Raw genomic sequence first — 27738 nt, 5'->3', positions numbered from 1 at the left:
AGAGGGGAGAGGACGACAGACAGAGAGAGAGGGAGAGAGACAGAGGGAGAGGACGACAGACAGAGAGAGAGAGAGAGAGAGTGGGGAAACAGAGAGAGACAGAGAGGCCGACAGACAGAGTGACAGTGGGAGGGACAGCCTGTGGAAATCGCACTGCCATCATCCTCCGATAATTTGATTGCTCATTTGCAAAGGTTTGTCGGAGGGAGGGGGGGGGAGCGGTTTGTGATCAGACCCCTTCCCCTGCCCCGTAAATCGGACACACCACACACAAGTGCAGAGAATCAAACCCTTCCACCCCACTTCATTGAGGACACTCGGGGAGTGGAGACAATGCTGAGTTACTCAGTGTGAGGGTCTGCCGTGTCTCCGTGGGCAGTACTGTCGGAGGGGCAGTACTGAGGGAGCGCCGCACTGTCGGAGGGGCAGTACTGAGGGAGTGCCACACTGTCGGAGGGGCAGTACTGAGGGAGTGCCGCACTGTCGGAGAGGCAGTACTGAGGGAGTGCCGCACTGTCGGAGGGGCGGTACTGAGGGAGCGCCGCACTGTCGGAGGGGCAGTACTGAGGGAGTGCCGCACTGTCGGAGGGGCAGTACTGAGGGAGCCCCGCACTGTCGGAGGGGCGGTACTGAGGGAGTGCCGCACTGTCGGAGGGGCAGTACTGGGGGAGCACCGCACTGTCGGAGGGGCAGTACTGGGGGAGCACCGCACTGTCGGAGGGGCGGTACTGAGGGAGTGCCGCACTGTCGGAGGGGCGGCACTGAGGGAGCGCCGCACTGTCGGAGGGGCAGTACTGAGGGAGCGCCGCACTGTCGGAGGGGCAGTACTGAGGGAGCGCCGCACTGTCGGAGGGGCAGTACTGAGGGAGCGCCACACTGTCGGAGGGGCAGTACTGAGGGAGCGCCGCACTGTCGGAGGGGCAGTACTGAGGGAGCGCCGCACTGTCGGAGGGGCGGTACTGAGGGAGTGCCGCACTGTCGGAGGGGCGGTACTGAGGGAGTGCCGCACTGTCGGAGGGGCAGTACTGAGGGAGCTCTGCACTGTCGGAGGGGCAGTGCTGAGGGAGTGTCGCACTGTCGGAGGGGCAGTACTGAGGGAGCGCCGCACTGTCGGAGGGGCAGTACTGAGGGAGCACCACACTGTCGGAGGGGCAGTACTGAGGGAGCGCCGCACTGTCGGAGGGGCAGTACTGAGGGAGTGCCGCACTGTCGGAGGGGCAGTACTGAGGGAGAGCCGCACTGTCGGAGGGGCAGTACTGAGGGAGAGCCGCACTGTCGGAGGGGCAGTACTGAGGGAGTGCCGCACTGTCGGAGGGGCAGTACTGAGGGAGTGCCGCACTGTCGGAGGGGCGGTACTGAGAGAGAGCCGCACTGTCGGAGGGGCAGTACTGAGAGAGAGCCGCACTGTCGGAGGGGCAGTACTGAGGGAGTGCCGCACTGTCGGAGGTGCCATCTTTCAGATGAGACGTTAAACCGAGGCCCCGTCTGCTCTCTCAGTTGGATGTAAACGATCCCACGGCCACTATTTGGAAGAAGAGCAGGGGGAGTTCTCCCCGGTGTCCTGGGGCCAATATTTATTCACTAAAAAACAGATGATCTGGGTGATTTATCACATTGCTGTGTGTGGGAGCTTGCTGTGCGCAAATTGGCGTTTCCCACATTACTACACTCCAATAGTACTTCATTGGCTGTAAAGCACTTTGGGACTTCCTGTGGTCGTGAAAGGCGCTATATAATTGCAGGCTCGTGCTTGCTATCGGTTACTATACAGCTAGCTCACCCACAGGGGCAGTTATGTGACTTGGGAGATGGTGCCATTGATTTCTGGGTACATTGGTGACAGATAATCGACATCCCTGGGAGTGTTTGATGGGACAGTGTACAGGCAGCTTTACTCTGTATCTAACCCCGTGCTGTACCTGCCCTGGGAGTGTTTGATGGGACAGTGTAGAGGGAGCTTTACTCTGTATCTAACCCCCTGTACCTGCCCTGGGAGTGTTTGATGGGACAGTGTAGAGGGAGCTTTACTCTGTATCTAACCCCCTGTACCTGCCCTGGGAGTGTTTGATGGGACAGTGTAGAGGGAGCTTTACTCTGTATCTAACCCCCTGTACCTGCCCTGGGAGTGTTTGATGGGACAGTGTAGAGGGAGCTTTACTCTGTATCTAACCCACTGTACCTGCCCTGGGAGTGTTTGAAGGGACAGTGTAGAGGGAGCTTTACTCTGTATCTAGACCCTGTACCTGCCCTGGGAGTGTTTGATGGGACAGTGTTGAGCGGCCCGACAATCCCTGTGAAGCTTGTATTGTCGCTGAAACTGGGATACACGTTTGCACAGGGACTAAATGTAGCCCTGCACCAGAACAGGGATTGAGGGATATCCCCAGTTGGAAATCAACCGCAATTATCTCTCAGACTCCCAGGTAATTAATGTGAAGGGCTGAGAGTGCGCGGAGCGGAACTGTAAATTGAAATGACTCTATCCTCCCCCGCCATGCTCCCCGGGCCCCGCTCCCTTTCTCCTCCGTGGCAGGCTCGGCCCAGAGCTGCATCAGCAAGCCACACGCTCTCACGCTCGACAGCAAGTGGCTAGCGATCGACTTAAAACAGGTTAATTCACCCTCGCTCCCCCCTCTCCCCACACACACACTCCCTCCCTCTCCCCACACACACACACCCCTCTCCCCACACACACACCCCCCTCTCCCCACACACACACACCCTCTCCCCACACACACACACCCCTCTCCCCACACACACACCCCCCTCTCCCCACACACACACTCCCTCCCTCTCCCCACACACACACACACCCCCCTCTCCCCACATACACACACCCCTCTCCCCACACACACACACACACACCCTCTCCCCACACACACACAACCCACTCCCCACACACACACACACACACCCTCTCCCCACACACACACAACCCACTCCCCACACACACACACCCCCTCTCCCCACACACACACACACACCCTCTCCCCACACACACACACCCTCTCCCCACACACACACACCCCTCTCCCCACACACACACACACACCCTCTCCCCACACACACACACCCTCTCCCCACACACACACACACACCCTCTCCCCACACACACACACCCTCTCCCCACACACACACACACCCTCTCCCCACACACACACCCCCCTCTCCCCACACACACACCCCCTCTCCCCACACACACACCCCCCTCTCCCCACACACACACCCTCTCCCCACATACACACACCCCCCTCTCCCCACACACACGCTCTCTCCCCACAACGATGTCTCCGCAAGATTCTACAAATCCCCCGGGAGGACAGACGCACCAACGTTAGCGTCCTCGACCAGGCCAACATCCCCAGCATCGAAGCACTGACCACACTCGACCAGCTCCGCTGGGCAGGGCCACATTGTCCGCATGTCCCAGACACGAGACTCCCAAAGCAAGCGCTCTACTCGGAACTCCTTCACGGGCAAACGTGCCAAAGGTGGGCAGAGGAAACGTTACAAGGGACCACCCTCAAAGCCCTCCCTGATAAAGTGCAACATCCCCACCGACACCTGGGAGTCCCTGGCCCAAAGACCAGTCCGCCCTAAGTGGAGGAAGTGCATCCGGGAGGGCGCTGAGCACCTCGAGTCTCGTCGCCGAGAGCGTGCAGAAACCAAGCGCAGGCAGCGGAAGGAGCGTGCGGCAAACCAGTCCCACCCTCCCCTTCCCTCAACGTCTATCTGTCCCACCTGTGACAGGGACTGTGGTTCCCCGTATTGGGCTGTTCAGCCACCTAAGGACTCGTGTTTAGAGTGGAAGCAAGTCTTCCTCGATCCCGAGGGACTGCCTGTGATGATGACTGCCTACACACCTCCCCTCACTCCCCACCCACACCCCCAAGCCCCTACCCGCCACCCATACACCCCCCCCACTCTCCACCCACACTCCTCTCACTCCCCACAGTCCTCCCTCACACTCACCCTCACTCCCAGCACACACTCCCCCTCACTCCCAACCTTTCGTTGTCGGCTAGGGAAGGTAGGAATGGGAGTTTTGAGACAACGGGGAGATGGTGAGAGAGAGAAAATGGGAGAGAGGAAAGGAGAGGGTTGGCAAGAGAGAGAGAGAGGAGGGGGGGGGACAGGTGGTGGGAGAGGAGAGGTATGGAAAGAGCGGAAGAGATAGTTGGAGAGGAAGTGTTGGAGAGAGAGAGAGAGTGAGAGCTAGTGAGACACAAATAGAGCATAGGAGAGAAGAGGAGAGAGTTGGGGGAAGAGAGAGAGAGAGATGGTGGGGGAGGGGAGGGGAGAGAGAGAGAGAGAGATGGTGGGGGAGGAGAGAGAGTGAGAGAGAGCGAGAGATGGTGGGGGAGAGATGGAGAGAGGGAGAGAGAGAGAGAGATGGTGGGGGAGGGGAGGGGAGAGAGAGAGAGAGATGGTGGGAGAGGGGAGGAGAGAGAGAGAGCGAGAGATGGTGGGGGAGGGGAGGAGAGATGGAGAGACAGAGAGAGAGAGAGAGAGATGGTGGGAGAGGGGAGGAGAGAGAGAGAGAGAGAGAGAGAGATGGTGGGAGAGGGGAGGAGAGAGAGAGAGAGAGAGAGATGGTGGGAGAGGGGAGGAGAGAGAGAGAGCGAGAGATGGTGGGGGAGGGGAGGAGAGATGGAGAGACAGAGAGAGAGAGAGAGAGATGGTGGGAGAGGGGAGGAGAGAGAGAGAGAGAGAGAGATGGTGGGAGAGGGGAGGAGAGAGAGAGAGAGGGAGAGATGGTGGGAGAGGGGAGGAGAGATGGAGAGAGAGAGAGAGATGGTGGGGGAGGGGAGGGGAGAGAGAGAGATGGTGGGAGAGGGGAGGAGAGAGAGAGAGAGAGATAGATGGTGGGGGAGGGGAAGAGAGAGAGAGAGATGGTGGGGGAGGGGAGGAGTGAGAGAGAGAGAGAGAGAGAGATGGTGGGGGAGGGGAGGAGAGAGAGAGAGAGAGATGGTGGGGGAGGGGAGGAGAGAGAGAGAGAGATGGTGAAGGAGGGGAGGAGAGAGATGGAGAGAGAGAGAGATGGTGGGGGAGGGGAGGAGAGAGAGAGAGAGAGAAAGATGGTGGGGGAGGGGAGGAGAGAGAGAGAGAGAGAGATGGTGAGGGAGGGGAGGGGAGGGAGAGAGCGAGAGAGAGAGAGAGAGAGATGGTGGGGGAGGGGAGGAGCGAGTTGGAGAGAGAGAGAAAGGGGAAGAGTTGTTGGGAGAGAGGGGAAAAGGACGGGTGCAGAAGAGAAGGGAACTGAGAAACTGCTGGAGATAGTTCAAGGTAACGAGGGCAGATTGATGAAAGGACTGTGTGGGATTGTGATGAGGGATTTCAAGGGCTCTGTCAGTAACATTGGGTCACGCTCAAGGTTGTAAACTTTTAGTAAACTTTTTAGTAAACTTTGCAACAATCACCAAGCACAGTCTCGGCTCACCACCTACGCATGGACACATTTTCAGCACGCCCAGTCTCTGACCTGTACAGTAGACACCTCGAGTCGCTGGAGAAATACCACCAACGATGTCTCCGCAAGATCCTGCAAATCCCCCGGGAGGACAGACGCACCAACGTTAGCGTCCTCGACCAGGCCAACATCCCCAGCATCGAAGCACTGACCACACTCGACCAGCTCCGCTGGGCAGGGCCACATTGTCCGCATGGTTCCCCCAGACACGAGACTCCCCAAAGCGAGCGCTCTACTCGGAACTCCTTCACGGGCAAACGTGCCAAAGGTGGGCAGAGGAAACATTACAAGGGACCACCGTCAAAGCCTCCCTGATAAAGTGCAACATCCCCACCGACACCTGGGAGTCCCTGGGCCCAAAGACCAGTCCGCCCTAAGTGGAGGGAGTGCATCCGGGAGGGCGCCGAGCACCTCGAGTCTCGTCGCCGAGAGCGTGCAGAAACCAAGCGCAGGCAGCGGAAGGAGCGTGCGGCAAACCAGTCCCACCCTCCCCTTCCCTCAACGTCTATCTGTCCCACCGTCCCCTTCCCTCAACGTCTGTCTGTCCCACCTGTGACAGGGACTGTGGTTCCCGTATTGGACTGTTCAGCCACCTAAGGACTCGTGTTTAGAGTGGAAGCAAGTCTTCCTCGATTCCGAGGGACTGACGATGATGATGATGACCCTTAGTGTAGACAGTGCAGAGTGGTAGGGTTTGACCAAGAAACGCACCCGAAGAATTAGTGCGATATCTCAAAAGCAACCCCCTCTCAACTGTACAGCCAGAAGTGATCACAGTCTAACCTTCGCCCCTTGACATTCAACGGTATTCCCATCGCCGAATCCCCCACCATCACATCCCGGGGGTCACCATTGACCAGAAACTTAACTGGACCAGACACATAAATACTGTGGCCACAAGAGCAGGTCAGAGGCTGGGTATTCTGTGCCCAGTGTCTCACCTCCCGACTCCCCAAAGCCTTTCCACCATCGACAAGACACAAGTCAGGAGTGTGATGGAACACTCCCCACTTGCCTGGATGAGTTGCAGCTCCAACAAACACTCGAGAAGCTCGACACCATCCAGGACAAAGCAGGCCGCTCGATGGGCCACGCTACCCACCACCTTCAACACTCACTCCCTCCACCACCTCCAACACTCACTCCCTCCACCACCTCCAACACTCACTCCCTCCACCACCTCCAACACTCACTCCCTCCACCACCTCCAACACTCACTCCCTCCACCACCTCCAACACTCACTCCCTCCACCACCTCCAACACTCACTCCCTCCACCACCTCCAACACTCACTCCCTCCACCACCTCCAACACTCACTCCCTCCACCACCGGCGCACCGTGGCTGCAGTGTGCACCGTCTACAAGATGCACCGCGGCAACTCGCCAAGGCTTCTTCGGCAGCACCTCCCAAACCCGCCACCTCTACCCGCCTCGAAGGACAAGGGCAGCAGGCGCATGGGAACACCACCCCCTCCAGTCACACACCATCCCGACTTGGAAATATATCGGCCGTTCCTTCATCGTCGCTGGGTCACAATCCTGGAACTCCCTCCCTAACAGCACTGTGGGAGCACCTTCACCACACGGACTGCAGCGGTTCAAGAAGGCGGCTCACCACCACCTTCTCAAGGGGCAATTAGGGGGATGGGCAATAAATGCCGGCCTTACCAGCGACACCCACATCCCAGGAACGAATAAAAAAAAAGTCAATACATGTCGGTTCGTGATAAAGTTATTAGCTTATCAAAGCTCCAAACTCTCCCATCGAAGACCATCCCTCCAGTCCCCTAACACTCCCATCGAGGCCCATCCCTCCAGTCCCCTAACTCTCCCATCGAAGCCCATCCCTCCAGTCCCCTAACTCTCCCATCGAGGCCCATCCCTCCAGTCCCCTAACTCTCCCATCGGGGTCCATCCCTCCAGTCCCCTAACTCTCCCATCGAGGCCCATCCCTCCAGTCCCCTAACTCTCCCATCGAGACCCATCCCTCCAGTCCCCTAACTCTCCCATCGAGACCCATCCCTCCAGTCCCCTAACTCTCCCATCGAGACCCATCCCTCCAGTCCCCTAACCCTCCCATCGAAGCCCATCCCTCCGGTACCCTAACTCTCCCATTGAGGCCCATCCCTCCAGTCCCCTAACTCTCCCATCAAGACCCATCCCTCCAGTCCCCTAACTCTCCCATCGAGACCCATCCCTCCAGTCCCCTAACTCCCCCATCGAAGCCCATCCCTCCAGTCCCCTAACTCGCCCATCGAGACCCATCCCTCCAGTCCCCTAACTCTTCCATCGAGACCCATCCCTCCAGTCCCCTAACTCCCCCATCGAAGCCCATCCCTCCAGTCCCCTAACCCTCCCATCGAGACCCATCCCTCCAGTCCCCTAACTCTCCCATCGAGACCCATCCCTCCAGTCCCCTAACTCTCCCATCGAGACCCATCCCTCCAGTCCCCTAACTCTTCCATCGAGACCCATCCCTCCAGTCCCCTAACCCTCCCATCGAGACCCATCCCTCCAGTCCCCTAACTCTCCCATCGAGACCCATCCCTCCAGTCCCCTAACTCTCCCATCGAGACCCATCCCTCCAGTCCCCTAACTCTCCCATCGAAGCCCATCACTCAAGTGTCCCAACAACTGGAGGGCGTCAGGAGATAGAATGCACAAGAACATGTCATGGACAGTTTAACCTCCTTCGTCCCTGGATTGCATGGATCTCCTCGTGTGCCTCGCCAATCATCAGCTCCAGAAGTGCCCTCCCTAGTCTATCCTACCCTCGTTAACCTTGCTCGTCTCCTGACAGTCCAACCTTGACCTTTGGGCACCTTCAAAGTATCCATGGCCTCCTCACAAGTGAGACGTTGCAACGGTATCAGGTTAGGAAGACAAGTCCGCAAACAAAGAATGCTATAGCCTCGTTACAATTGACACATTTGCCGGAAAATCATTGAACGATACCGCACAGGAGGATCCCACTGGGCCCATCGTTGTCCGTGCTGTGCCGGCTCTGTGACAGAGCGACCCAATCAGTCCCACTCCCCCCTGCCCTTTCCCCCACAGCCCTGTGAATTTTTCCCCTTCCGGTATTTACCCAATTCCCGGTTTGAAAGTCACGATTGAATCTGTTCCCACCGCCCTTTCAGGCAGCGCGTTCCCCGATCACAACAACTGGCTGCGTAAACACATTCTCCCCATCTCCCCCTCTGGTTCCATCGCCGATTATCGTCAATCTGTGTCCCTCTGGTTACCCCACCCTCCTGCCCCCGGGGAACAGTTTCTCCCCGATCTACTCCATCAAAACCCCTCCTGATTGTGAACCCCTCTATTAAATCTCCCCCTTAACCTTCTCTGCTCCAAGGAGAACAACCCCAGCTTCTCCAGTCTCCCCACCTAACGGTATGATGATATGATACGGTGACGGGGTGAGATGGAGGGGGGATTGTGAGGAGACTGGTGTGGACTATGAACACTGACATGGAGCAGTTGGGCCCAATGGCCTCATTCTGTGCTAACGTATGAGGAAAGGTTGAGGAAGTTGAACATAAGAACATAAGAAATAGGAGCAGGAGTCGGCCATTCGGCCCCTCGAGCCTGCTCTGCCATTTAATACGATCATGGCTGATCCCATCATGGACTCAGCTCCACTTCCCCGCCCGCTCCCCATAACCCTTCACTCCCTTATCGCTCAAAAATCTGTCCATCTCCACCTTAAATATATTCAATGTCCCAGCCCCCACAGCTCTCTGGGGCAGAGAATTCCACAGATTTACAACCGTCTGAGAGAAGAAATTCCTCCTCATCTCAGTTTTAAATGGGCGGCCCCTTATTCTAAGACCATGCCCCCTAGTTCTAGTCTCCCCCATCAGTGGGAACATCCTCTCTGCATCCACCTTGTCAAGCCCCCTCATAATCTTATACATTTCGATAAGATCACCTCTCATTCTTCTGAATTCCAATGAGAAGAGGCCCAACCTACTCAACCTTTCCTCATAAGTCAACCCCCTCACCTCCGGAATCAACCAAGTGAACCTTCTCTGAACTGCCTCCAAAGCAAGTATATCCTTTCGTAAATACGGAGACCAAAACTGCACGCAGTACTCCAGGTGTGGCCTCACCAATACCCTGTATAACTGGAGCAAGACTTCCCTGCTTTTATACTCCATCCCCTTTGCAATAAAGGCCAAGATACCATTGGCCTTCCTGATCACTTGCTGTACCTGCATACTATCCTTTTGTGTTTCATGTACAAGTACCCCCAGGTCCCGCTGTACTGCAGCACTTTGCAATCTTTCTCCATTTAAATAATAACTTGCTCTTTGATTTTTTTCTGCCAAAGTGCATGACCCCACACTTTCCAACATTATACTCCATCTGACAAATTTTTGCCCACTCACTTAGCCTGTCTGTGTCCTTTTGCAGATTTTGTGTCCAACCAGAGGTTGGGCCTCTACTCATTGGAATTCAGAAGAATGAGAGGTGATCTTATCGAAACGTATAAGATTATGAGGGGGCTTGACAAGGTGGATGCAGAGAGGATGTTTCCACTGATGGGGGAGACTAGAACTAGGGGGCATGGTCTTAGAATAAGGGGCCGCCCATTTAAAACTGAGATGAGGAGGAATTTCTTCTCTCAGAGGGTTGTAAATCTGTGGAATTCTCTGCCGCAGAGAGCTGTGGAGGCTGGGACATTGAATATATTTAAGGTGGGAGATAGACAGATTTTTGAGCGATAAGGGAGTGAAGGGTTATGGGGAGCGGGCAGGGAAGTGGAGCTGAGTCCATGATCGGATCAGCCATGGTTGTATTAAATGGCGGAGCAGGCTCGAGGGGCCGTATGGCCGACTCCTGCTCCTATTTCTTATGTTCTTATGTAAAATATTATCCAAAAGCTAGGAAGTTAAGTTAAACCTGTATAAATCGCTGGGTTGGGCCCCAGCTGGAGTATTGTGTCCAATTCTGGGCCCCGCACTGTAGGGAGGGTGTGAAGGCCTGGGAGAGGGTGCAGAGGGAGATTGACCAGAATGGTCCCGGGGGGGATGAGGGACTTCAGTGACGTGGGGAGACTGGAGAAGCTGGGGTTGTTCTCCTTGGAGCAGAGAAGGTTAAGGGGGAGATTTAATAGAGGGGTTCAGAATCAGGAGGGGTTTTGATGGAGTAGATCGGGGAGAAACTGTTCCCCGGGGGACAGGAGGGTGGGGTAACCAGAGGGACACAGATTGACGATAATCGGCGATGGAACCAGAGGGGGAGATGGGGAGAATGTGTTTACGCAGCCAGTTGTTGTGATCGGGAACGCGCTGCCTGAAAGGACGGTGGGAGCAGATTCAATCGTGACTTTCAAACCGGGAATTGGGTAAATACTGGAAGGGGAAAAATTCACAGGGCTGTGGGGGAAAGGGCAGGGGGGAGTGGGACTGATTGGGTCGCTCTGTCACAGAGCCGGCACAGCACGGGCAATGATGGGCCCAATGGGATCCTCCTGTTACGACCAAAACCATCTCGCTCTCTCTGAGGAGGCGAGCGAGCGATTGCGAGACAGAGACACAGAGCCGGCACAGCACGGGCAACGATGGGCCCAGTGGGATCCCCCTGTTACGACCCAAAACCATCTCGCTCTCTCTGAGGAGGCGAGCGAGCGATTGCGAGACAGAGACACAGAGCCGGCACAGCACGGGCAACGATGGGCCCAGTGGGATCCCCCTGTTACGTCCCAAAACCATCTCGCTCTGTCTCTGTCTCTGCCTCGCAATCGCTCGCCCGCCCGCCCGCCTTCTCACCTGTTTCCAGAGAAAGGAATCCTCGAAGTTCTTGCACCAGGAGATGACCACGTGGATGGCGGAGAGCACCACCCCGCTGATGACAGCCGCCCTCATGCGAACCGGCAGCAAGGTGTAGATGATGTAGATAAAGAAGAGGCTCCACCAGATACCCTCGGAGGCACTGCGTGGGCTGACAGTCAGTGCCCCAAAGACCTGCACCACCAGCAGCACGCCGATGACAAGGTAGCTGATCACCCACATGTAGTCCTGGTGGAAGCCATTGCGATTGCACACCAGCATGAGGACGACGAAGAGGGCCATGGAGACGGACAGGACGCCAAGGTAGGGCTTGTCGACGTCGCCCTGGGCACAGTGGAAGGTGAGCATCACGCCACACACCAGCACCAGGACGCCCATCAGCATGGTCAGGCTGCTCTGGTTCAGCCGGAAGAAATAGCGTTGGTACAGCCGCTCGAGCTTCTGCGACTGGAACTTCTTCGACTGGAAGACACGCAGGACCTTGCCCCAGCAGGCGGCGGGTCCCAGGCGTTGCCCAGGGTCCGGGTCGCCGACCCCCTCTCCACCCTGCTCCCCCTCCCCGCCGCCCAGGTCCCCGTCCTCCAACCCCAGCCTGATGGACCGGGGTCCCAGCTCGCCCCGGGAGCGACCGCTGTTCTGGCTGTAGATATCCTCCTGCCAGGCGCAGGGCAGCCCGAACTCGCCAGCCGTCTTCCGCCGCTCCATCTCCGAGTCCCGCCAGCAGCTCAGACCGCGCGGGTTGCACAGCGCACCTCCTCCGCCATTGCCGTTGGCCGCCGTCGTCTTGGTCGTCTGGGCCCTCCGCTCGCCCCACGAGCACTTGTGGTCATCGACTAGGATGCCACCGTACCAAGACATGCTGGGGACAGAGCAGAGGGGGCAAAGGAAAGGAGAGGGTCAGAGCAAGAACGCAAGAATTCACTACCCGCAGGAGAACTTCAGTCCCCCCTCGAGGCTCTTACATTCGGAACAGGAGGAGGCCATTCAGCCCCTCGAGCCTGTTACATTAGGAACAGGAGGAGGCCATTCAGCCCCTCGAGCCTCTTACATTAGGAACAGGAGGCCATTCAGCCCCTCGAGTCTGTTACATTAGGAACAGGAGGAGGCCGTTCAGCCCCTCGAGTCTGTTACATTAGCAACAGGTGGAGGCTGTTCAGTCCTGTCGGAGGGGCGGTACTGAGGGAGAGCACGCACTGTCGGAGGGGCAGTACTGAGGGAGCGCTGCACTGTCGGAGGGACTGGACTGAGGGAGCGCCGCACTGTCGGAGGGGCGGTACTGAGGGAGCGCCGCACTGTCGGAGGGGCGGTACTGAGGGAGCGCCGCACTGTCGGAGGGGCAGTACTGAGGGAGCGTCGCACTGTCGGAGGGGCAGTACTGAGGGAGCGCCGCACTGTCGGAGGGGCGGTACTGAGGGAGTGACGCACTGTCGGAGGGGCAGTACTGAGGGAGCGTCGCACTGTCGGAGGGGCAGTACTGAGGGAGCGCGCACTGTCGGAGGGGCAGTACTGAGGGAGCCCCACACTGTCGGAGGGGCAGTACTGAGGGAGCGCCGCACTGTCGGAGGGTCAGTACTGAGGTAGCACCGCACTGTCGGAGGGGCAGTACTGAGGGAGCGTCGCACTGTCGGAGGGGCAGTACTGAGGGAGCCCCTCACTGTCGGAGGGGCAGTACTGAGGGAGCGCTGCACTGTCGGAGGGGCAGTACTGAGGGAATGCCGCACTGTCGGAGGGGCGGTACTGAGGGAGCGTCGCACTGTCGGAGGGGCAGTACTGAGGGAGCGCCGCACTGTCGGAGGGGCAGTACTGAGGGAGCCCCGCACTGTCGGAGGGGCAGTACTGAGGGAGCGCCGCACTGTCGGAGGGGCAGTACTGAGGGAGCCCCGCACTGTCAGAGGGGCAGTGCTGAGGTAGCACCGCACTGTCGGAGGGGCAGTACTGAGGGAGTGCCGCACTGTCGGAGGGGCAGTACTGAGGGAGTGCCGCACTGTCGGAGGGGCAGTACTGAGGGAGCGCCGCACTGTCGGAGGGGCGGTACTGAGGGAGCGCGCACTGTCGGAGGGGCAGTACTGAGGGAGCCCCGCACTGTCGGAGGGGCGGTACTGAGGGAGCGCCGCGCTGAGGGAGTGCCGCACTGTTGGAGGGGCGGTACTGAGGGAGAGCACGCACTGTCGGAGGGGCAGTACTGAGGGAGCGCAGCACTGTCGGAGGGACTGGACTGAGGGACCGCCGCACTGTCGGAGGGGCGGTACTGAGGGAGCGCCGCACTGTCGGAGGGGCGGTACTGAGGGAGCGCCGCACTGTCGGAGGGGCAGTACTGAGGGAGCGCCGTACTGTCGGAGGGGCAGTACTGAGGGAGTGCCGCACTGTCGGAGGGGCAGTACTGAGGGAGCGTCGCACTGTCGGAGGGGCAGTACTGAGGGAGCGCCGCACTGTCGGAGGGGCGGTACTGAGGGAGTGACGCACTGTCGGAGGGGCAGTACTGAGGGAGCGTCGCACTGTCGGAGGGACTGGACTGAGGGAGCGCCGCACTGTCGGAGGGGCGGTACTGAGGGAGCGCCGCACTGTCGGAGGGGCAGTACTGAGGGAGCGTCGCACTGTCGGAGGGGCAGTACTGAGGGAGCGCCGCACTGTCGGAGGGGCGGTACTGAGGGAGTGACGCACTGTCGGAGGGGCAGTACTGAGGGAGCGTCGCACTGTCGGAGGGGCAGTACTGAGGGAGCGCGCACTGTCGGAGGGGCAGTACTGAGGGAGCCCCACACTGTCGGAGGGGCAGTACTGAGTGAGCGCCGCACTGTCGGAGGGTCAGTACTGAGGTAGCACCGCACTGTCGGAGGGGCAGTACTGAGGAAGCACCGCACTGTCGGAGGGGCAGTACTGAGGGAGCGCGCACTGTCGGAGGGGCAGTACTGAGGGAGCCCCTCACTGTCGGAGGGGCAGTACTGAGGGAGCGCTGCACTGTCGGAGGGGCAGTACTGAGGGAATGCCGCACTGTCGGAGGGGCGGTACTGAGGGAGCGTCGCACTGTCGGAGGGGCAGTACTGAGGGAGCGCCGCACTGTCGGAGGGGCAGTACTGAGGGAGCCCCGCACTGTCGGAGGGGCAGTACTGAGGGAGCGCCGCACTGTCGGAGGGGCAGTACTGAGGGAGCACCGCACTGTCGGAGGGGCAGTACTGAGGGAGTGCCGCACTGTCGGAGGGGCAGTACTGAGGGAGTGCCGCACTGTCGGAGGGGCAGTACTGAGGGAGCCCCGCACTGTCAGAGGGGCAGTGCTGAGGTAGCACCGCACTGTCGGAGGGGCAGTACTGAGGGAGTGCCGCACTGTCGGAGGGGCAGTACTGAGGGAGAGCACGCACTGTCGGAGGGGCAGTACTGAGGGAGCGCAGCACTGTCGGAGGGACTGGACTGAGGGAGCGCCGCACTGTCGGAGGGGCGGTACTGAGGGAGCGCCGCACTGTCGGAGGGGCGGTACTGAGGGAGCGCCGCGCTGAGGGAGTGCCGCACTGTCGGAGGGGCAGTACTGTCGGAGGGGCAGTACTGAGGGAGTGCCGCACTGTCGGGGGGGCAGTACTGAGGGAGCGTCGCACTGTCGGAGGGGCAGTACTGAGGGAGCGCCGCACTGTCGGAGGGGCGGTACTGAGGGAGTGACGCACTGTCGGAGGGGCAGTACTGAGGGAGCGTCGCACTGTCGGAGGGGCAGTACTGAGGGAGCACCGTACTGTCGGAGGGGCAGTACTGAGGGAGTGCCGCACTGTCGGAGGGGCAGTACTGAGGGAGCGCCGTACTGTCGGAGGGGCAGTACTGAGGGAGCGCGCACTGTCGGAGGGGCAGTACTGAGGGAGCCCCTCACTGTCGGAGGGGCAGTACTGAGGGAGTGCCGCACTGTCGGAGGGGCAGTACTGAGGGAGCACCGCACTGTCGGAGGGGCAGTACTGAGGGAGTGCCGCACTGTCGGAGGGGCAGTACTGAGGGAGCGCCGTACTGTCGGAGGGGCAGTACTGAGGGAGCACCGCACTGTCGGAGGGGCGGTACTGAGGGAGCGTCGCACTGTCGGAGGGGCAGTACTGAGGGAGTGCCGCACTGTCGGAGGGGCAGTACTGAGGGAGCGCCGCACTGTCGGAGGGGCAGTACTGAGGGAGCGCCGCACTGTCGGAGGTGCCGTCTTTCAGATGAGACGTTAAACCGAGGCCCCGTCTGCCCTCTCGGGTGGATGTAAAAGATCCCGGGGCCACTATTGGAAGAAGAGCAGGGGGAGTTCTCCCCGGTGTCCTGGGGCCAATATTTATCCCTCGACCAACATCACCAACGAAAACAGATGATCCGGGTCACTATCACATTGCTGTGTGTGAGAGCTTGCTGTGCGCTAATTGAGTTGCCGCGTTTCCCACAATACAACAGTGACTACACTTGATTGGCCGTGATGCGGATTTGGACGCCCTGAGGAGGTGAAATGTACGAGAGAAACGCAAGCTCGTCCTGTGTCTCTCCGACCTCCATCTCTTCCCCGCCCCCGCCCCATCGCGATAAGTTAAAAGTCGCCGCTTCCTGTGAGCGTCACACTTACTTCCTGTCACACCTTGGCCGTCACACTCTGTCAGCATCATTGCCTCCTCCTCCGGTGCGCCCCCAGAACTGCACACGGTCAATCTTAAAAACACATTATGGCCGTGTCACCTTCTCCCCAAAGTAAGCAATTCACCTTCAATTCACTCATGTCCCTCGCTCGCGCTCAAAAAAACTCCGAATGTGGAAGAGCTGGAACAGTGCAGGTTCCGAGACTTGGGGGGGGGGGATTCGTGCAGAACCTTGTATGTGTCTTGGACAGGTTAGGTGAGTGGGCAAATGTGTGGCAGATGAAGTATAATGTGGATAAATGTGAGGTTATCCACTTTGGTGGTAAAAACAGAGAGACAGACTATTATCTGAATGGCGGAAGATTAGGAAAAGGGGAGGTGCAACGAGACCTGGGTGTCATGGTACATCAGTCATTGAAGGTTGGCATGCAGGTACAGCAGGTGGTGAAGAAAGCAAATGGCATGTTGGCCTTCATGGCGAGGGGATTTGAGTATAGGAGCAGGGAGGTGTTACTACAGTTGTACAGGGCCTTGGTGAGGCCACACCTGGAGTATTGTGTACAGTTTTGGTCTCCTAACTTGAGGAAGGACATTCTTGCTATTGAGGGAGTGCAGCGAAGGTTCACCAGACTGATTCCTGGGATGGCGGGACTGACCTATCAAGAAAGACTGGATCAACTGGGCTTGTATTCACTGGAGTTCAGAAGAATGAGAGGGGACCTCATAGAAACGTTTAAAATTCTGACGGGTTTAGACAGGTTAGATGCAGGAAGAATGTCCCCGATGTTGGGGAAGTCCAGAACCAGGGGTCACAGTCTAAGGATAAGGGGTAAGCCATTTAGGACCGAGATGAGGAGAAACTTCTTCACTTAGAGAGTGGTGAACCTGTGGAATTCTCTACCACAGAAAGTAGTTGAGGCCAATTCACTAAATATATTCAAAAAGGAGTTTGATGAAGTCCTTACTACTCGGGGGAGCAAGGGGCATGGCGAGAAAGCAGGAAGGGGGTACTGAAGTTGCATGTTCAGCCATTGGCAGGCTCGAAGGGCCGAATGGCCTACTCCTGCACCTATTTTCTATGTTTCTATGTTTCTATGGGATCACCTCTCATTCTTCTAAACTCCAAAGAATATAAGCCCAATCTACACAATCTCTCCTCATAGGGCAACCCTCTCTCATCCCAGGAATCAATCGAGTGAACCTTTGTTGCATTGTCTCCAATGCAAGTATATCCCTCCTTAAATACGGAGACCAGAACTGTACGCAGTACTCCAGGTGTGGCGTTACTAATACCCTGTACAGTTGTAGCAAGACTTCCCTGCATTTATACTCCATCCCCCTTGCAATAAAGGCCAAGATGCCATTGGCCTTCCTGATCACTTGCTGTACCTGCATGCTTGCTGCCTGTGTTCTTGCAGAAGGACACGCAAATCTCTCTCAACAACAGGATAGGTGATATTCTTGCTACACCTCTGCCTCGGTCTCCCATTGCAGCTCGGCACCAAACATTCACCGAGCCTCCGCCACGATCTCCCAACGAGCCTCTGCCACGATCTCTTGCCGCACCTGTTTTGTGGCGGAGGAGCGGCGAGAGATCGGGGCGGAGGAGCGGCGAGAGATCGGGGCGGAGGAGCGGCGAGAGATCGGGGCGGAGGAGCGGCGAAAGATCGGGGGCGGAGGAGCGGCGAGAGATCGGGGCGGAGGAGCGGCGAGAGATCGGGGCGGAGCAGCGGCGAGAGATCGGGGCGGAGGAGCGGCGAGAGATCGGGGCGGAGGAGCAGCGAGAGATCGGGGCGGAGGAGGGGCGAGAGATCGGGGCGGAGGAGCGGCGAGAGATCGGGGCGGAGGAGCGGCGAGAGATCGGGGCGGAGGAGTGGCCAGAGATCGGGGCGGAGGAGCGGCGAGAGATCGGGGCGGAGGAGCGGCGAGAGATCGGGGCGGAGGAGGGGCGAGAGATCGGGGCGGAGGAGCGGCGAGAGATCGGGGCGGAGGAGCGGCGAGAGATCGGGGCGGAGGAGAGGCGAGAGTTCGGGGCGGAGGAGCGGCGAGAGATCGGGGCGGAGGAGTATCGAGAGATCGGGGCGGAGGAGTGGCGAGAGATCGGGGCGGAGGAGTATCGAGAGATCGGGGCGGAGGAGTATCGAGAGATCGGGGCGGAGGAGCGGCGAGAGATCGGGGCGGAGGAGCGGCGAGAGATCGTGGTGGAGGTGTACAGATGAGGGTACGGGAGAGGCGAGGGCCCAGGAACAGCCCACACTGTGTGCGATATGTGGGCGCACTGGGTCGGTGCAGCAGAGCAGGTCTCCAGTTGTTCTGGTTAACCCTTGCCCCTGGACCAAGACCTCGCTCTGTCAAGCCCCGTGTGGTGGCTGGTGTACAACGGTCACCCCACGTTAAAACAATCCACCCACAGGCATCTTCCACCCTTCAGGATGTAGTTCGAGATCCGGAATATTGAGTCCTTCATTGAAACACCTGGGAACTCTTGTGGAAACAAGTCATCCTTGTTTGAGGGACCGCCTATGACGATGTTGAGGTGGTGTTGCAGGCTGTTTAAGATATCGACAGATTAAGTGAATTGGACAGAACTGTGGCAAATGGATTTCAATGTCAGCAAGTGTCAGGGCATCCACTTTCGACCTAAAAGGGATACGACAGACTACTTCCTACATGGTGAAAAGCTACAACAGTGGGGATCTGAAGATGTTTGATGGCTCCAGGTACGATCATTAAAATGTCATAAACAGGTACAGAAAATAAGCTAAACAGCTGATGGGACGCTGGCCTTTCTATCCAGAGCATATTTAAGGTGGCGATAGACAGATGTTTGAGCGATAAGGGAGTGAAGGGTTATGGGGAGCGGGCGGGGAAGTGGAGCTGAGTTCATGATCGGATCAGCCATGGTCGTATTAAATGGCGGAGCAGGTTCGAGGGGCCGAATGGCCGGCTCCTGCTCCTGTTTCTTATGTAGGACTGGAGTACAAGGGGGTAGAGGTTATGCTGCACTGTACAAAGCCCTGGTTAGACCACACCTGAAGCACTGTGAGCAGTTCTGGGCCCACACCTGAGGGAGGGTATATTGGGCTCGGAGGGAGTGCAGTGTGGGTTTACCAGAATGTTACCCACACTCCAAGGGTTACATTACGAGGGGAGATTACACAAACTGGGGTTGTGTTCCCCGGGATTTAGAAGGTTAAGGGGGTGATCTGATGGAAGTTTTCAGGATATTTCGGGGAACAGAGAGGGTAGAGAGAGAGAAACTGTTCCCGCTGGTTGGGGAGTCTGGGACTAGAGGCAGAGTCTGAAAATTAGAGCCAGACCTTTCAGGAGTGAAGTTGGGAAACATTTCTACACACAAAGGGTGGGAGAGGTTTGGGACTCTCTTCCGCAAACGGGAATTGATGCTGGGGGCCAATTGTTAATTTTAAATCCGAGATTGATAGATTTCTGTTAACCAAAGGGTATTAAGGGATTCTGGGGCAAAGGCGGGTATATGGGGTTAGGTCACAGGTCAGCCATGATCTCATTGAATGGTGGAACAGGCTCGAGGGGCTGAATGGTCTCCTCCTGTTCCTAATGTAACAGGCTCGAGGGGCTGACTGGTCTCCTCCTGTTCCTAATGTAACAGGCTCGAGGGGCTGACTGGTCTCCTGTTCCTAATGTAACAGGCTCGAGGGGCTGAATGGTCTCCTCCTGTCCCTAATGTAACAGGCTCGAGGGGCTGACTGGTCTCCTCCTGTTCCTAATGTAACAGGCTCGAGGGGCTGACTGGTCTCCTGTTCCTAATGTAACAGGCTCGAGGGGCTGAATGGTCTCCTCCTGTCCCTAATGTAACAGGTTCGAGGGGCTGACTGGTCTCCTCCTGTTCCTAATGTAACAGGTTCGAGGGGCCGAATGGTCTCCTCCTGTTCCTAATGTAACCGGCTCGAGGGGCTGAATGGCCTCCTCCTGTTCCTAATGTAACAGGCTCGAGGAGCTGAACGGCCTCCTCCTGTTCCTAATGTAACAGGCTCGAGGGGCTGAACGGCCTCCTCCTGTTCCTAATGTAACAGGCTCGAGGGGCTGAATGGCCTCCTCCTGTTCCTAATGTAACAGGCTCGAGGGGCTGAATGGCCTCCTCCTGTTCCTAATGTAACAGGCTCGAGGAGCTGAACGGCCTCCTCCTGTTCCTAATGTAACCGGCTCGAGGGGCTGAATGGCCTCCTCCTGTTCCTAATGTAACAGGCTCGAGGGGCTGAATGGCCCCCTTCCTGGTCCTATTTCCTTCCCTCACAAGAGAGCGGACACTCCCGCTCTCTCCCTGGGACATCGGGACCTGTCTGCCTCGCGGAGAATGTGCACAGATCAGGCAGTGCTCAGGGTGGGGGGGGGGGGGCGAGGGGTCTGTCTACGAAGCAGGGGAGAGGGAGGGGCTCCATTCGGATAGCGGGGTGGGGGGAGCGGGTGTGAATTTGGGCCTAGGTTGGTGCGCGTGCACCGAGGAACACATGTTTCAAATTAGGAAGTTCAGCGAGAGCTGGAGTCGAGGAGAATTTTCCGACCCTGCCTCCCTCGCCCCCGCACACGCACACACACACACACACAACACACGCACTCGTGAATCCAGTCATTCAATGAAAGCAAAAAAAAAACTGCTAAAGCTGGGAGGATTAACCCCTTCCGGGGAGCGTGTGAATGCACAGTCTGAGGTGGAACCAGAGCTCACGGGATCAGAGACGTTCACGGCACGGAGGGAGGCCATTTCGGCCCATCGTGTCCGTGCCGGCCGACCAAGAGCTACCCAGCCTAATCCCACTTTCCAGCTCTCGGTCCGTAGCCCTGTAGGTTACGGCACTTCAAGTGCACATCCAAATGTGGTGAGGGTTTCTGCCTCTACCACCCTTTCAGGCCGTGAGTTCCACCCCAGACCCCCACCACCCTCTGGGTGAAGACATTTCCCCTCAAATCCCCTCTAAACCTCCCCCCAATTACTTTCAATCTGTGCCCCCTGGTTGTTGAGCCCTCTGCCAAGGGAAACAGGTCCTTCCTATCCACTCTATCCAGGCCCCTCATCATTTTATACACCTCAATCAGGTCTCCCCTCAGCCTCCTCTGTTCCAAAGAAAACAACCCCAGCCTATCCAATCTTTCCTCATCGCTAAAATTCTCCAGTCCAGGCAACATCCTGGTAAATCTCCTCTGCACCCTCTCCAGTGCAACATCCTGGTAAATCTCCTCTGTACCCTCTCCAGTGCAACATCCTGGTAAATCTCCTCTGCACCCTCTCCAGTGCAACATCCTGGTAAATCTCCTCTGCACCCTCTCCAGTACAACATCCTGGTAAATCTCTGTACCCTCTCCAGTGCAACATCCTGGTAAATCTCCTCTGTACACTCTCCAGTGCAACATCCTGGTAAATCTCCTCTGTACCCTCTCCAGTGCAACATCCTGGTAAATCTCCTCTGTACCCTCTCCAGTGCAACATCCTGGTAAATCTCCTCTGTACCCTCTCCAGTGCAACATCCTGGTAAATCTCCTCTGTACCCTCTCCAGTGCAACATCCTGGTAAATCTCCTCTGTACCCTCTCCAGTGCAACATCCTGGTAAATCTCCTCTGTACCCTCTCCAGTGCAACATCCTGGTAAATCACCTCTGTACCCTCTCCAGTGCAACATCCTGGTAAATCTCCTCTGCACCCTCTCCAGTGCAACATCCTGGTAAATCTCCTCTGCACCCTCTCCAGTGCAACATCCTGGTAAATCTCCTCTGTACCCTCTCCAGTGCAACATCCTGGTAAATCTCCTCTGTACCCTCTCCAGTGCAACATCCTGGTAAATCTCCTCTGTACCCTCTCCAGTGCAACATCCTGGTAAATCTCCTCTGTACCCTCTCCAGTGCAACATCCTGGTAAATCACCTCTGCACCCTCTCCAGTGCAACATCCTGGTAAATCTCCTCTGCACCCTCTCCAGTGCAACATCCTGGTAAATCTCCTCTGCACCCTCTCCAGTGCAACATCCTGGTAAATCTCCTCTGCACCCTCTCCAGTGCAACATCCTGGTAAATCTCCTCTGTACACTCTCCAGTGCAACATCCTGGTAAATCTCCTCTGTACCCTCTCCAGTGCAGCATCCTGGTAAATCTCCTCTGTACCCTCTCCAGTGCAACATCCTGGTAAATCCCCTCTGCACCCTCTCTAGTGCAACATCCTGGTAAATCTCCTCTGTCCCCTCTCCAGTGCAACATCCTGGTAAATCTCCTCTGTACCCTCTCCAGTGCAACATCCTGGTAAATCTCCTTTGTACCCTCTCCAGTGTAACATCCTGGTAAATCTCCTCTGCACCCTCTCCAGTGCAACATCCTGGTAAATCTCCTCTGTACCCTCTCCAGTGCAACATCCTGGTAAATCTCCTCTGTACCCTCTCCAGTGCAACATCCTGGTAAATCTCCTCTGTACCCTCTCCAGTGCAACATCCTGGTAGATCTCCTCTGCACCCTCTCCAGTGCAACATCCTGGTAAATCTCCTCTATACCCTCTCCAGTGCAACATCCTGGTAAATCTCCTCTGTACCCTCTCCAGTGCAACATCCTGGTAAATCTCCTCTGTACCCTCTCCAGTGCAATCACATCCTGGTAAATCTCCTCTGTACCCTCTCCAGTGCAACATCCTGGTAAATCTCCTCTGTACCCTCTCCAGTGCAATCACATCCTGGTAAATCTCCTCTGTACCCTCTCTAGTGCAACATCCTGGTAAATCTCCTCTGTACCCTCTCCAGTGCAACATCCTGGTAAATCTCCTCTGCACCCTCTCCAGTGCAACATCCTGGTAAATCTCCTCTGCACCCTCTCCAGTGCAACATCCTGGTAAATCTCCTCTGTACCCTCTCCAGTGCAACATCCTGGTAAATCTCCTCTGTACCCTCTCTAGTGCAACATCCTGGTAAATCCCCTCTGTACCCTATCTAGTGCAACATCCTGGTAAATCCCCTCTGTACCCTCTCTAGTGCAACATCCTGGTAAATCTCCTCTGCACCCTCTCCAGTGCAACATCCTGGTAAATCTCCTCTGCACCCTCTCCAGTGCAACATTCTGGTAAATCCCCTCTGTACCCTCTCCAGTACAACATCCTGGTAAATCTCCTCTGTACCCTCTCCAGTGCAACATCCTGGTAAATCTCCTCTGTACCCTCTCCAGTGCAACATCCTGGTAAATCTCCTCTGTACCCTCTCCAGTGCAACATCCTGGTAAATCTCCTCTGCACCCTCTCCAGTGCAACATCCTGGTAAATCCCCTCTGTACCCTCTCCAGTACAACATCCTGGTAAATCTCCTCTGTACCCTCTCCAGTGCAACATCCTGGTAAATCTCCTCTGTACCCTCTCCAGTGCAACATCCTGGTAAATCTCCTCTGTACTCTCTCCAGTGCAATCACATCCTTCCTGTAATGTGGTGACCAGAACTGCACGCAGTACTCCAGCTGTGGCCTAACCAGTGTTTTATACAGTTCAAGCATAACCTCCCTGCTCTTGTATTCCATGCCTCGACTAATAAAGGCAAGTATTCCGTGTGCCTTCTTAACCACCTTATCTACCTGGCCTGCTACCTTCAGGGATCTGTGGACCTGCACTCCAAGGTTGCTCTGTTCGCTCTCTCCCTCCCTCTCGGGGGCACTGGGATTGGGGTGCTCTCTCTCTCGCCTTCTTTCCACTTCTCTCCTCGCTCGCTGCCACCTAACAGCCCTTTGACCCTGAACCACTTCCCGTTGTTGACAATAGGCGAGGTTGGATGGGGTGAGGAGGCTCAGGTTGTGTAGCGGCTCAGAGCCAGGTTCGGGAGCAGCTTGCCCTCTCGTGTGGGGGACAGCGACACGCTGAAGTCCTTCCAGTGAGAGCGGGACCTGCTTCTGGCTGGGCCGGAGATCTCTCACACACGCACAGAGACATGCACAGGGACACGCGCACACTCACAGAGACACGTGCTCACACACAGAGACACGCACACACTCACACACAGAGACACGCGCTCACACACACAGACACGCGCTCATACACACACAGACACGCGCACTCACACACACAGACACGCGCTCATACACACACAGACACGCGCACTCACACACAGACACGCGCTCACACACGGAGACACGCACACACTCACACAGAGACACGCGCTCACACACACAGACACGCGCACTCACACACAGACACGCGCTCACACACGGAGACACGCACACACTCACACACACAGACACGCGCTCATACACACAGACACACGCTCACACACACGCACTCACACAGACACGCGCACTCACACAGACACGCGCACTCACACACACAGACACGCGCACTCACACAGACACGCGCACTCACACACACAGACACGCGCACTCACACAGACACGCGCACTCACACACACAGACACGCGCACTCACACACACAGACACGCGCACTCACACACACAGACACGCGCACTAACACAGACACGCGCACTCACACACACAGACACGCGCACTCACACACACAGACACAGACACGCGCACTCACACACACAGACACATGCACTCACACACACAGACACACGCACTCACTCACACAGACACACGCACTCACACACACAGACACGCGCACTCACACACACAGACACACGCACTCACACGCACAGACACACGCACTCACATACACAGACACAGACACGCGCACTCACACACACAGACACAGACACGCGCACTCACACACACAGACACAGACACGCGCACTCACACACACAGACACAGACACGCGCACTCACACGCACAGACACACGCACTCACACGCATAGACACGCGCACTCGCACACACAGACACAGACACGCGCACTCACACACACAGACACAGACACGCGCACTCACACACAAAGACACAGACACGCGCACTCACACACACAGACACAGACACGCGCACTCACAGACACACGCACTCACACACACAGACACGCGCACTCACACACACAGACACGCGCACTCACACACACAGACACGCGCACTCACACACACAGACACGCGCACTCACACACACAGACACAGACACGCGCACTCACACACACAGACACGCGCACTCAGACACACAGACACGCGCACTCACACACACAGACACGTGCACTCACACACACAGACACGCGCACTCACACACACAGACAGACACGCGCACTCACACACACAGACAGACACGCGCACTCACACACACAGACACGCGCACTCACACACACAGACAGACATGCGCACTCACACACACAGACAGACACGCGCACTCACACACACAGACACGCGCACTCACACACACACACAGACACGCGCACTCACACACACAGACAGACACGCGCACTCACACACACAGACACGCACACTCACACACACAGACAGACACGCGCACTCAGACACACAGACACGCGCACTCACACACACAGACACGCGCACTCACACACACAGACAGACATGCGCACTCACACACACAGACAGACACGCGCACTCACACACACAGACACGCGCACTCACACACACAGACACGCGCACTCACACACACAGACAGACACGCGCACTCACACACACAGACACGCACACTCACACACACAGACACGCGCACTCAGACAAACAGACACAGACACGCGCACTCAGACACAGACACGCGCACTCACACACACAGACACGCGCACTCACACAAACAGACAGACACGCGCACTCACACACACAGACACGCGCACTCACACACACAGACACGCGCACTCACACACACAGACAGACACGCGCACTCACACACACAGACACGCGCACTCACACACACAGACAGACACGCGCACTCACACACACAGACACGCGCACTCACACACACAGACACGCACACTAACACACACAGACACGCACACTCACACACACAGACAGACACGCGCACTCAGACACACAGACACGCGCACTCACACACACAGACACGCGCACTCACACACACAGACATGCGCACTCACACACACACACAGACACGCGCACTCACACACACAGACACAGACACACGCACTCAAACACACAGACACGCGCACTCACACACACAGACACAGACACGCACACTCACACACACAGACAGACACGCGCACTCAGACACACAGACACGCGCACTCACACACACAGACACGCACACTCACACACACAGACACGCGCACTCACACACACAGACAGACACGCGCACTCACACACACAGACAGGCACGCGCACTCACACACACAGACAAGCGCACTCACACACACAGACAGACACGCGCACTCAGACACACAGACACGCGCACTCACACACACAGACACGCGCACTCACACACACAGACAGACACGCGCACTCACACACAGACAGACACGCGCACTCACACACACAGACAGACACACGCACTCACACACACAGACAGACACGCGCACTCACACACACACACAGACACGCGCACTCACACACACAGACAGACATGCGCACTCACACACACAGACAGACACGCGCACTCAGACAAACAGACACAGACACGCACACTCAGACACAGACACGCGCACTCACACACACAGACACGCGCACTCACACACACAGACAGACACGCGCACTCACACACACAGACAGACACGCGCACTCACACATACAGACAGACACGCGCACTCACACACACAGACACGCGCACTCACACACACAGACACGCGCACTCACACGCACAGACACACGCACTCACACACATAGACACACGCACTCACACACACAGACTCACACGCACAGACACACGCACTCACACACACAGACACGCGCACTCACACACACAGACACAGACACGCGCACTCACACACACAGACACGCGCACTCAGACACACAGACACGCGCACTCAGACACACAGACACAGACACGCGCATTCACACAGACACGCGCACTCAGACACACAGACACAGACACGCGCACTCACACAGACAAGCGCACTCACACACACAGACACGCGCACTCACACACACAGACACGCGCACTCACACAGACACGCGCACTCAGACACACAGACACAGACACGCGCACTCACACACACAGACACGCGCACTCACACACACAGACACAGACACGCGCACTCACACAGACACGCGCACTCACACACACAGACACAGACACGCGCACTCACACAGACACTCGCACTCACACACACAGACACACGCACTCACACACAGACACGCGCACACACACACACACACACACACACACACACACACAAAGACACACACAGACACAGTCAGGAAGATAAAGAGGGAGAGAATTAAAAAGAATGAGAGGAGATGAGGAGGGCATTGAGGTTTTCCCCGATGGAGCCCATCGAGAAAAACATGTCCCTCTCTCTCTGTCTGTCTCTCTCTCTCCTTCTGTCTTTCTGTCCCTCTATCGCTCTCTCTCTCTCTCTCTCTCTCGCTTGTCTCTGTCTTCCAGCATTTTCTGGTTATATCACACAATCCCAGCTTTCTCAGACTGAAGGTTGGGGGAAGGAAAGAGTTTAAAATGGAGGGTGCATTGATTTTCAGGTCGATGTTTTCTGATATTGGGGGTGGGAGGGTTTAATGTTCACAGACCAGTTTGAGACAGGGAGTGGGGGCAGATGCTAGGTTGTCACCATTTGACCAGCGGGAGTACGTTACAAGCCATCGGTTCCAAAACACTCCCCTGCCTCCCTCCATCCTGGCTGTTCCCTCTGATACAAAAATACCCATCACACAGTCCACCCTCACTGCAACACCTCAAAACCCTCGGGACTCCTTCCCTCCCTCACCCATCACCCCCTGTGCTCACTGACCCCGTGTCCTAACTCGCACCGAGTCTCACTCACCCATCACCCCCTGTGCTCGCTGCCCCGTGTCCTAACTCGCACCGAGTCCCGCTCACCCATCACCCCCTGTGCTC

The 27738-nt window shown here is 57.1% G+C and overlaps 1 long non-coding RNA gene and 1 pseudogene across 1 annotated transcript in view; both read right to left on the bottom strand.

Moving 5' to 3' along the window:
- Positions 1–11245: 11245 nt before the first annotated feature.
- On the bottom strand, positions 11246–11839 carry LOC139245305 (adenylate cyclase type 6 pseudogene; annotated as a pseudogene).
- A 6-nt stretch (positions 11840–11845) lies between these two features.
- LOC139245306 (uncharacterized) overlaps positions 11846–27738 on the bottom strand; it is a 16658-nt gene continuing 765 nt past the window's right edge. Inside the window, exons 2-3 of the long non-coding RNA XR_011589956.1 lie at positions 15828–15910; positions 11846–12125 (exon numbers count right to left, since the gene is read on the bottom strand). This is a non-coding gene — a long non-coding RNA (uncharacterized lncRNA). The remainder of the gene's footprint in view (positions 12126–15827; positions 15911–27738) is intronic.

This window comes from Pristiophorus japonicus, unplaced genomic scaffold, assembly GCF_044704955.1.
Source record: "Pristiophorus japonicus isolate sPriJap1 unplaced genomic scaffold, sPriJap1.hap1 HAP1_SCAFFOLD_2167, whole genome shotgun sequence".
NCBI classification, from domain to species: Eukaryota; Metazoa; Chordata; class Chondrichthyes; family Pristiophoridae; genus Pristiophorus; species Pristiophorus japonicus.
Note: the sequence above shows the minus strand (reverse complement) of the source record. Positions and strands in the feature narration are given on the sequence as shown.